Consider the following 12,485-nt stretch of genomic DNA (forward strand, 5'->3'; position numbering starts at 1 on the left):
GTGGTAAGTAATTGTTTTTTTGGGTCTGTTCTTCTCGAGTTGATGTTTTGTGTATTTTGGATTTTTGAGGTGTTGTGGTTTTGTTTTTATTTTTTGTAGTTGTAGGTGTTGGTTTTTTGCATCAATAGTTGTAGTTGATCTATATAGATCAAGGGAAATGACCGATTCTAATTTTCGCAGTTTTAGGTGAAGGTGTTGGTATTTTGGTAGCGTCAGCCGTGGTTGACCTATATGGGTCAAGTGAAATATCAGTTTCCTTTAGATTTTGTTGGTGTAGCCAGAATGTTGTAATTTTTTTTTTTTTTTTGTCATTTAGTGTGTTGTGGGATCATGCTGTGGTTCTTTTTTTTCTATTACGTTTAGCTTGTCCCCACCCTGACACCCCCCAGTTTCCCGCGGTTGTCCCATTAGTTTGACTGTATATTTGAAGGGAGATGTTATTGTCTTATTCATATGTATTTTCATGTTTGTTCCGTGGGTATGTAGTGACATCATAGGCGACATAGTGGAGACGCTTAGAATAGCCATTTCTGCCATATTGCTGACATCATAGGTCAAATCAATCAGGTGGAATCGGACACTTCTGTAATCCCAAACATTCATTATTAAAGAAATACTGAGTATTTCTTGGTACCATGTGTTGGTACGTATAGAAGTTATGAAGGAACACATAATTGGAGAGCAGCTACCAAAACTGCTTCAGTATCCAATGGGTATTTCAGTGGCAGACGAATTATTTGTGAACAAAGTTGTGAAATGCAAATTGTAAAGCAGGAGCACAGAAGGAATAGATTAAGGAATCCAATTTCAAAGCATACGAGTTCATTGAAAAGTAGAGATGTCTGCAAGTATTTACATTTGTAGGACCCTGCTGAATCAAGTCAAAGGTCATGCCAACTGAACCTGGTATACCGGATGTTGGATTTGTCTTGTATCATAATGATGATGTGGTGTATGATGTCATAGATGTGCAGACTGAATGAGAATGGAACACTGACAATATTTATTTTGTGTCTGTATTAATTTTAGGAATGTAGGTTCTGGCGAAGTACAAATGAAAGAAATGCAATGTGCTACTCAAAAACGTTCAATGGTGCTGGAGTCTTCCATTGGTTAAGGCCATATATTTGCTAAACTCTTTAGGAGGGAAACACCAAGACATTAGTCTGACAGAGACTATAATCAGGCATTCAACTACAACCAATCATGTCTTGCTTATCCTCCTTGGATTTAGATAATACCTATTAAAATCATATCTGTTGTTGTTCCTGACAGAAAGTAACTAAAATGTGTATTAAATCAGCTGACTTATCCGGCTCTCCACTAAAACACTTCATAACAACATGATGGCATGGCTGCCTATGCAGTATGGTAATCAAACAATGGGCACCAGTCACAGGCTACCTCCCTCACTGTACTATCCATTCATTGTTTTTTTTTCATCAAGAAGGAGAACCTTCTGGAATGCGTGATAAGTTAACATAGGCCTACACATTAACGAAACAGAAGCAACTTTTATGAACTTATGCTATAATAGACCAAGTTCTGTACGAACTCCTATCACGGTATCTGGGTCAACATCACCTTATTGAGGAATAATACTGTATGAAAATCTCTTCCTACGAACAGTTAATTGTTTTTACATGTTGGAGTCTGGCGCATGCTCCTTACAATGACCGCAAATCATCCAAACTAAGGGTAAACGAATCGGGAGTTTTTGGCAGATTCGTGCCACACAACAGAACCGTTGTCAAACTGATAATATGGACATCGGCAACTTCTGAATGCAGGAAATATGGATCAATAAGTTATTGTTCAGCAATTAAGAAAAAATACTTTCATAACATCCTATGGTGCAGTATCAGTTCTGTAATGCTCCAATAATAGGTGAAAATGCTTTCCGAGAAACAGAAACAGCTTACAGAGAAACGGAAATCTGAGTATTACACAGGCAGGGCAATGATTAATAGAAGACAGAAATGAATAAAAAATGTAGAATGTAACTGTTAAACGATTTTCTCCAACAATTTATCGTCAGATCCTACGAACAGCCGAAACAGCTTCGCATAAGCAATCATTGACAACCGCAAAGTTCGCACTACGTCGCTCTCAATGGGAGATTCCTCGCACGCAGCATCCTGGGTAATGTAGTAAAACAATATGGCGTTACTATCATGTAGTACCATTAAGACAGACAATTTTTATTGATTTATGTATTTGTTATGTAGCTGAGGAAAGTGAGTAATGGAAAGGAGAAACATTCAACTACTTTGATGCATGTACTTATGATATTTTCTTTAACTGTAAACGATGGAAATTTTGTAGTGGATTAAACGTCATTTGATGAATGTAAATAAGCCAAATACGTATTTGATCTTATTTTCGTAGCTTGCAGATAGCTCCAGTTATTTTTTCTGTACGTTACCAGAAAGCCCTGGCTACATAGTTTTCCCTCAAAACAGATTAATAATTTCTTGTTTCAACTTCACGAAAATGACTGTTCTCACTTTGGTAGATGTAATTCTTAAACACAACTGTATAGTAAATATGTACTATTTAGTATCACAAAATTATGCAGTACCAGTAAGAAGTAATTGGATTCAGACCTACTACATAATACATTATTTCATTTTATTCGTTACAGTCATTTGCATACGCACATACTGTACGCCTTAAATCATGCACGAGAAGTCGCGGGGCTGGATAACCTAGCAAGTAAGTATAGAGACGTATAAATTTGACTTATAGTGTAACGTGTAACTCGAAATTGATTCCTGTACATTAAAAGTTAAGATAACGGAACAACTAATTTTTAGAATGCAAGTACCAAACTTCACGGTGATTTTCGGAGCACATACGTCCCTACTTTAGATACCACAGTTTAAAAAAATCCGTACTTAATGTCGATGCCGTAGAATCCACGTCTCCATTTACAACTGCAGCCACTTTATTATTATTATTATTATTATTATTAAAGTTACATTTTCAACAATCTGCTGTGACTTTGCTTTTTAACTGTTTGCCCCTGTGCTTTCTTTTATATTTAATAAATGATTATTACAAGCATTTCCCACCTGTGATTCATCATTTAGGGCCCTTCTATTCAGTCCAATAGTGCTGCTGCATTGTTCTGTGACTGGTTCTCCTGTCTCTTGCTTCACTACATTCCATGTTGCCTTAAGTCTGTTGTTGGACGTACTGATTTGGGACATTGGGTGCAGCTTCTTTGATTTTTTAATAACTTTTCTTTGTAATTTTGTGTAGTGTGCAATACCGCAGAATCCCTACTTGTTCTTTCTGAAAGATACATTCCATTTCATTTCCTTTCACAAGATATTTTAGTGCCTTCATTGGTCCATGTTTTTTTATCTGTCTGTTTAGTGTCCTTTCTGACTAGCTTACGCGAAAGCTGTTTCCAAGTAATGATATGAATTTATCATGGAATAAATTAAATTTTGTGTTAGTGTTTGGTTCATTATAAATTACATCCCATGTCATCTCCTTTAAACTATTTTTAAAAACATTTGCCCTGGAGTCACTAGTTATTCTAACTGATTACTGCTGAGGTATCCATACCAAAAGGTGCTATGTTGTTTATCCTTATTAACTGTGCTTCATGATCAGAGAGACCGTTTGTTACTGGGTAAACAATTATTTTCTTTCTTTGAGCTTCATCAAAGAAAACATTACCAATTAGAGTCCACTTGTCTTTATCCACCCACTGGTCTCACTGATGTGTAGTAAACCTTTTTATGGGATGTATTCATTTTCATCAAGCTGTCACATTTCATTCACACCACAATCCTAGCAGTCAGTTCCTGCCTCCAGCCTTGTGAAAATTCACCCATTTTTCTCTCTCGTAATAATGCTAATCTCAGTGAATTGTTGTTTTCTGATTGTTAGAAGATAGGAAATTGCATGTTTCCACAATAATTAACACCTGTTATATCATGAAATACAAATTCTGTAGCTAAATGAGATTGCATATGGTCTGGTTCAGAACATTATTTTGGTATATGCAGCAAACATATCTGAAGTGGGTGTGAAATTCTGCTTGAAGTACCACAGTGGTTTTTGCTAACTGTGCCTCTTGAAATGGTTGTATCAGTTGTGTACCCAACAATGTAAAAATCTATATCTTATTACCTTATTGTTTGGTATATGTGGAGTTTTTCCCTGATGATGATGATACAAACTTTCAGGAATGTTGGAGGATGACAAATACAGCAATCTAAAATAAAGACAATCAAGTTATAAGTTAAAAGGCTGAAAATTTTGTATCATATGCAAGCAGTCGAATACAATGGCTAGTGTTTAATTGTTTGAGGTAATAAATTGATTTTTAATGGATGTAGGTGCTAACTCTGCTTAGGTAGATATATTCGCATAGTTTATTTATGTGATGCTATTGAAATGACGTGCGTGTACAGCTGTTGATGCATGCTGGCCAGTTTCAGAATAGTAAATATCTCAGTAGCTTAAATAGGTCATCATCGCTTCTCATGTTACAAGAGAACGAGAGATGTAACAAGAAAGTACAATATATGTTTCTACAGTCATCCTCATGCTATAAGCATTAAACTGAGTAATTATCTATAGGTAGGAGATAGTATAGAAGAAATCATTTTAGCTTAAATTTAAAATTTATTGTGTAACTCATCAGATTTCTTCCATGTTAAGCAGCATCATGCGAAACATGACTCGCGCTTTTCTTATGTTACATTCTGTTAGCCGTGGATCAAGACAATAGGGAGTATCTGGTATTTCAGACTCCAAAAACTATTTGACTCAGTACCATACCAACGTTTATTGACAAAAGTATGGCAATTTAAAGTATCAAACAATATTTATGTTAGGATTAAGGATTTCTTGGTAGGTAGGATGCAGAACATTATCTAGGATGGAGGGTCATAGATAAGAGTAGTAGTAGCTTCAGGCATGCCCCAAGGAAGTGTATTGGGATTGTTGCTTTTCATTTTCTGTGTTAATGACCTGGCAGTCTGTATTTATAGTAACTTAGACTTTTTGCAGATGATTCAGTTATTTTCAGTGAAATTCTGTTTGAGATAAGCTGCAAAAATATCAAGTCAAATCTTGATCAAATTTCATTGCGTTGCAAAAATTGGCAACTTGCTTTAATGTTCAGAAATGTAAAATTATGCGCTTCACAAATTGCAGAAAAGCTGTATCTGTGTGACAAATTTGAAATCAGTCAACTTGTACGGATTATTTGAATGCAACATCTTGAAACGGATATGAAATGGAATCATCACATAGGCTCACTTGTGGGTAAAGCTGGCAGCAGACCACGTTTCATTGGCAGGACACTGGGAAAATGTAGCCAGTGTATGACGTGCTTGTAAAACTCCTGTATGGTCCATCTTAGAGTACTGCTCAAGTGTGTGTGACCCATACCAACAGGACAGACACAAACTACGAGACATATTCAAAGAAGGGCAGCACAAATGGTCATAGGTTTGTTTGAATCACAGGACAGTGTCATGGAATTGCTGAAAACCTGAGTAGACGGACATTTGAACCTAAAACACCAGTTATCCTGTGGATGCTGACTTACAAAGTTTCAAAAACAAGTATTTAATGAAGAATCTGGAAATGTTCTTCATTCGTGATGTATCACTTTGTAAGAAATTAAAAAGACAGTCAGTATTAAAGTTGCACTTGGGGGCATTGAAGCATTCACTTTTCCCACACTCCATAATCAGTTGGAACGAGAAGAAACACTAATGTAATACAGTTAATTACCCTCTGCCATGCACTTTCAGAGTGTGTATATAGATGTAGACTTTTTGTGGTTTCATATTGAATTCCTTTCTGAGTCACTAGTAGCTTAAGTGATGAGTAGCTAAGGGTTTTTTTCCCTTATTGTTGTAACTGTGAATGTTACCGTTTTCCTCAAATTGCAGTGGGTTATTTATGACATATTGTTAGCAGATACATGTATAATGTAGAGATATAGTTAGAATGCCTAACTTCTTGGGAGACGCCAATGGGATTACTATGGGAGAATTCCACAAATTATTTTCACTTCATTTTTGTGCAATGAGTACTGTCTTCCTAAGCAGTGAGTTACCCAGGAAATCATGGTGTAAGACATTAATGAATGGATAAAATTTGAAGCTTTATATCCTATTCACGTGGTTCATACACTACATTGATTGTTACTTTTTTGTTATATAGAAATGAATTTAAAAAAAGAAGAGATGAGTCCATTTACGGACAACCACTTATTATTTCTTTGAAAAACTTTACTAACAATCTCTTCTGTTACTGTCTCTCTGACAAGATTGATTATAGCATTTGTGTCTTCTGTGAAAAGTACAAACTCTGCTTGATGTGTATTAAGTGAAAAATTGTTCACATACATAAACAGAAGGCGTGTGACAAAAACTGAACTCTTAGTTACACTTTTCAGTAGTTTCCCCAATAACTGAAATTTTCTCCCTTTCCAGAATTATACGGCACCACTTTTTTTTTGTAAAATGTGATTTAAAGCAGTTGTTTTTAAAAACATTAATTCCACAAAACTTTAAACTTTTTCAAGAGAATGCCAAGATCTACAAAAATTCCTTAGATAGATCACAAAAACTACCAACTGGTGATATTTTGTTATTTGACACTTTCCTGCTGAAACAATCAAAAACTGTACAAAAGGATATAATATTCTAGGGGAATATCACCAAATCAACTAAAATAAGTGTACTGCCTTGTAATGCAGATGTATCTTTTTAAGATTATGTAGGCCTTTAAAATGCAAGTGGGACTTCTGATTTTCATCAGGATGTATCCATCCTACCTGATACTAGTTTACATTAACCATAACAATTCAAAACCAGTTTATAAACATCGAAACCCTTACAATAATGTCCTTTGATGTCAGAAGGGCTCACAGTCTTCTTACAAAATGAACACCACAGCTCTGCAACAGTGTGTCTTTTTTTCTGTCGTCTGTGGCCAGAGATATTGAACTATCACAGCCAAAGAGTTTCCTGTACTACAGCTGAGGTACACAGCTGTCTCAACAGGATGCCGGTACATGAATTCAACTCCATGCTGTTATATGACTCTAGAAGGCAGGCAGATATTTAAGTCCTAGTGAAACACCAGTTTATCAATTAAAGAATTAGAAGAGATATTATATACAAACAAGCTGTTAGAAACTGGTTTGGACCAAGTATGCACAAAGGAGACATTCAACACATGCCATGTTTCTAAGAATGTTCCAGTGGATAAGAGAAATGGGGCCAGTGGTGCCACAGTACAATGAGGCAGACACGAAATTGCACTACCTCTCAACTGGGAGACCGTGTGTTAACCAGCATGGATGAAGAGCCTTAAGTTGGCACTTGATCAGTTGTACATGAAATGGCCTTTGTCCATAGTGACATTCTTCACCTCATTGCAGTATTATCTTTAGAGAAAGTTTTTCACTGGGCTCTGGCCCTCTTTCATAGTATGATAAAGCTTCTGTTTCCTCGTTCATGATATTCTAATTCCATTAGTTATTCAGATTGGTTACTTTGTAGAATTCTTGCTAAATATGTGCTTTGAGAATGGCTGTAAGTGTCTGCATCTCTGTACCTCTATATATTTTGTTAGATATTTGCTTGTTCATTGGATCATTATCTAAAATTTTAGAAAACATTCTTGCCTGGAGGACAGTGATCAGTATAAAATTTTAAAAGTTAATAAAAACTGTCTCCATTGTGTTTTCAGATTTTTTTTATTTTTGACAATGAGTTTTGGCCCTTTCCTTGGACTATTTTCTAGCTTACACTGCTGTAATACAGTAATAATACGGATTCAGTGTAGGGAGATGAAAATATAGCAAACAACATCTAAATTATAAACTACAAAGAATGAGGTTATACCCACTATGGCTGTTGGTGGCGGCAGATAAGTGTGAACCATAGGAGTACAGTTTTCACTGCTGAATAAGGCAGCTTTGAATGAGATTATATACTGTAAGCTCCACCCATCACCACCTACAGCATTACGTCATTGATGACCAATCATGTATGAGATATACCTAAAGGAGGCTTCAAGTCTAGGATGGGGTATGGGCTGATAAATATTGATTCTAATGAATTAGGAGAAAAACAATTATGTGGTAATTACATTGTTTATACATAATTGTGCAAAATTGGACTAAAGTAATTGTAGCGTGATGTGCTACTGCCAAGTAACGTGGCTCAATAAAACTTGGACCATACACAGAAAGGATTGCTGCAGTGTAGTACAGAAGGTAACAGAAATACGCAATGAGATTTAGAGAAATGATGCTTCTATTCAAATACAATAATTGCACTGAAATCACTGGAATTTGTGTGGTCTCCTGTACATTACAAATGGTGGGTCATGATTCTTAATTGGTTGCATGATGACCATGATCTGTTGTGTGCTCTGAATCTGGCCCCAAGGTTGGGAAGGAATTCTTGTGCTAGGGCATTCCATTCTTCCACCAGCACAGTAGACAACTACTGGATGGTCATTGGTGCCTATGGATGTGCTACAACACGTCTCCCATTTATGCTCAGTGGGACTTTAGTTGGGGGCAACAGTAAGGTCAGTCCATTTGCCAAATATCCTTGTATTCCAAGAGCTTCTCCGCCTGCACTGTTGATGTGGTCGCGCATTGTAATCCATAAAAATAAATATCCTCCCCACACCATAACACCTGGACCACTAAAACAGTCATGTTCGACTACCCTTTTCTGGTGAGGGGTGGGTACACATAATACACCCAGCAACATTGTCAAACATTTTTGTGGATGACAACAAGAGGATATTCACTGAATGGAGTGGCCTGCCCATTCCCCAACTTAAATCCCATTGAGCACATGTGGGACGCATTGGGGATATGTATTGCAGCATGTCCACATGCACCATCGAGCATCCAGCTTTAAACTGTCAGCTCCACTGATGGACGAATGGAACACCCTATCAAAATAACTCCTTACCAGCCTTATGATCAGAATGGTATCACCTTGCAGAGTATCCACTGTTGTCTGTGTTCATCACAAACCCTATTAAGAACCTTGTCCCACCTTGTGTACTGTTCAGGGGACCATCATGAATTACAGTTACTTCAGTCTCATTATTTGTTTTTGAATAAAAGTGTCATTTCTGATTGTCTCACTGTGTATTTCATTTAGTTACCATCTGTACTATACTGTAGCAGTTCTTTTTATCTGTGTTCAAAGGATCTTCAAGATACGTTTCTTGGCAATGACACATCATGTGGAATTTGCTTTCTTTGCTAAGTTTTGTACATCATTGTATTTACCAGTGTCACTCAAAGGGTTAAGAACTGATTCTAGCACAGTGTCAGTCTGGACACCTGTAATCTGAATTGGGGTTCTGTAGAGGCCATTGAACAGTACCCAATAATTTGTTGAATAAAGAATTTCCACAGGTGACCTCTTTTGTACTGAACTATACTTCTTTGGGATTCTTCCAATAAATCTGAATCTGGCATCTGCATTTTCCACAGCTGGGTTTCTGTGGTCATTATGCATTAAATTTCTCCAGATGATGCTCATAATTGAAATTTCTGACTAGTTCCTGTCTAAAGACAGATGAATTTAAATTCTGTGTGTACTCGTGTGTGTTGTACGTCTGCTTTTATCATTAATGTACCAGTTATTAATTTCCAAAGCTTATACTCGTATGTACTCACCACACTACTCCTGTGTACTCACCACACAGTGATCATGCAGGCACAAAATATCTTGTCTTTCAGAAATTTGCAATAATTTTGTGCAAACAAGAAAAATATTTATTTTGTTAGGAGTTTCTTGTTGCAATATCCCCCCACTTTAGCTGAACAGATGTATCAGTATTCATAAATTTTTGCATTAAGAACAATAATAAGTGTGTGTTAATAACATCATTTTGAGCATAATTTCATACACAAATATTGCACAGTAATGTTTTGATAAATCTTTGTGGAGAAAAAAAATCACTATACAAAATGTATTAAGATCATTAAGCAGACTCCAATATTAACATTTTGTAAACATCTATTTAAAAGAATATGGACAGTAGCCTTTAAGGTCTTTAGACAGGAACTAGTCAGAAATTTCAATTATGAGCATTGTCTGGAGAATTTCATGCCATTTACAGATTTAATACCAGAAGAAAAAAATGATGTGCCTATCCTCCGCTGACTCAATTTATGCCCAAGGTACAAGTAAAGTACAAAATTAAAAACTGTTTAATAACCCACTGAAGGAAATTAAGTGTGTGTGTGTGTGTGTGTGTGTGTGTGTGTGTGACAGATCAGTGATGATGTGTGTACCATGTATGAATTTATTCATTTGCTAGCAAACCTGGCAATGCTTCATAATTGTTAAATATGTATGGAAATTGCATATACAACCTATATTCCTTGCCTCTCTTCTCTTTCTTTCTGTCTTGATGTTCAGTAGCTCTGTACATCTCCTCCATCCCCCATTTCTCAGCACGTAACCTCCTTACCTCTCTCTCTGTCCATCTCCTCCTCACCTCTCTCATTTCTGTCTGAATGTTCAGTAGAATATTGTGTAAAAGTTTGAAGTAAATTTGTCAAGATCTTTTTGAGATTTATGGTAACAACATTTCCCCTTTATATATTACATATGTATGTTGTAAATTACAATGATATATAGCCTATGTCTGTACAAAAGTTCATTAGAGTATTGTGTAAAAGCTGTAGCAAATTTGTCAGGAACTTTTCGAGATTTATAGTAACAGTATTTCCCCTTTATATATTACATATGTATTATATATACAACTGTCAAACTCAACATAAAATATTTTATTATTTTCTTTTTCATGCCAAAAATACCATTACCAGCCACAATTACGAACACAACGGGAGGGGGGGGAAGAATTAACTTAATTGTTGAGGCTGCTCTGAAGCGGTGATCTTTCACAATTGATTTTAATTTCAGCCTCATCTGGTGGATTTTCCAAAACTTTTCTTTCATACAACCGTTTCCTGAAAATTATGAACACAACAATGAGAAAAATTAACAGAATCTGTCGAGCCATTCTTAATCAGGTATATTTTGTAATTTCTGACCTTTCCATTGAATTTTCCAAAAAATTTCTTTCATTCAAACCTTGTCCTGACAATAACTAAAACAACAACAACAACATCGACCAAATCGGTCAAGCCGTTCTCAGGTGATGACCTTTCATACAGGTGGCAATGAATTTTTTATTTATATAGATTTACTCATCAATAGGCTATTTAGAACCATGGTATTGGACATGTCAGAAACATTACAGAAATAATACATACATATAAAATATTAACAAAATACGATAGGATAGTTGAGTATAGGGCACAAAATCGACTGTGGCCTAATCAAAGGAACCACCCAGCATTCACCTTAACGACAAGGGGAAATCTTGGAAAACCCAAGTCAGGATGACTGTATGGGGTAGAAACAGTGGTCCTCCTGAAAGGGAGTCCAGTACATTAAAACTGCACTGAATTAAAATAAGTTTTCCCTCAATCAAGGAAAAAATCTGAGTAATTCAGTGGCAGCAGTGTGACGGCCCACAGATATTGACCAAATATTTGTTTTATAAAAAAGGGATTACTTAGTCCAACAGAGAGGAGAATAGGAGGAAATGAAGCAAATTTCAAACTATATGCTGGACTCAGACTCAAACCTGGAACCGCACATTCTGCAGTTAGTGGTCAACATTTGTGTCCTCCGCCTGGCAAACACTTTTAATATGTTCCAAAGTTACAACACATGGTGCATTGTGCTGCAGAGTGAAGAATTTGTGGTGTAAACAACCGCAAGGCTGTGCCTAAGCCATTTGTTCAAGGAAACCTTTTTTAAAAGAATGCTGATCCTGCTGGTATGTGTGGGAGCTCGTGTTTTCTGGGAGCTAGAAAGGAGGCGCTGACAATTGGAGCTGTTTGGGCGGGCCTTGAGTTGTGCTTGGGTCAGACAGTCAGAGAGAGTATTGCATGTGAAAATCAAGGTTTCCAGTTAAGGTCCCAGTCTGACATACAGTTCGCAATTTCTCAGGAAGTTTCAAAACAGTTCATACTCCGCTGCAAGTGAAAGATTCATTATGGAGGGCTAAAATAGCATTAAATTGGGCATCAACAGTCATTCTGGTTCAAGGGTAATACAATAGGGGCAAGTTGATAGGGAAGTCAACACTTGCTAATTTTGCTTCCTCTAGTCCTTCCCAAAACTGTCTTGTGTAACTTTTTTGTATGTGTGCATGGCTGCTGTTTATAGGTCATTAGCTTTAGGATTTTTTAATAATATTTTGTTAAACTTCTAATTTGATAGAAACAATCAGCTACCTATCAGTATGCCACATATTTAGTAGCGTATGGTTTTCTATATGTATACAACTGTTGCACAAATGGCACATTCCATGTTGTCATGTGTATCGAGAATATCCTTGGAGAGATGTTGGCTGGATATTGCTGATAGAAGAAAAAGTGGAGT

The 12,485-nt window shown here is 36.4% G+C and overlaps 1 protein-coding gene across 3 annotated transcripts in view; it reads left to right on the forward strand.

The window, feature by feature from the left end:
- The first annotated feature begins 2,151 nt into the window (after positions 1–2,151).
- Positions 2,152–12,485, forward strand: part of LOC126187843 (uncharacterized) — an 82,771-nt gene continuing 72,437 nt past the window's right edge. For 2 of the 3 annotated variants that reach the window (XM_049929152.1, XM_049929154.1), the window contains exons 1-2: positions 2,152–2,237; positions 2,645–2,715. The gene's annotated coding sequence lies outside the window, so the exon portion shown is untranslated. Of the gene's footprint in view, positions 2,280–2,644; positions 2,716–12,485 lie in introns of all 3 variants that reach the window. The other variant, XM_049929153.1, reaches the window with a different exon arrangement.

The sequence above is a fragment of the Schistocerca cancellata genome, chromosome 5 (genome assembly GCF_023864275.1).
Source record: "Schistocerca cancellata isolate TAMUIC-IGC-003103 chromosome 5, iqSchCanc2.1, whole genome shotgun sequence".
In the NCBI taxonomy this organism is placed as follows: domain Eukaryota; kingdom Metazoa; phylum Arthropoda; class Insecta; order Orthoptera; family Acrididae; genus Schistocerca; species Schistocerca cancellata.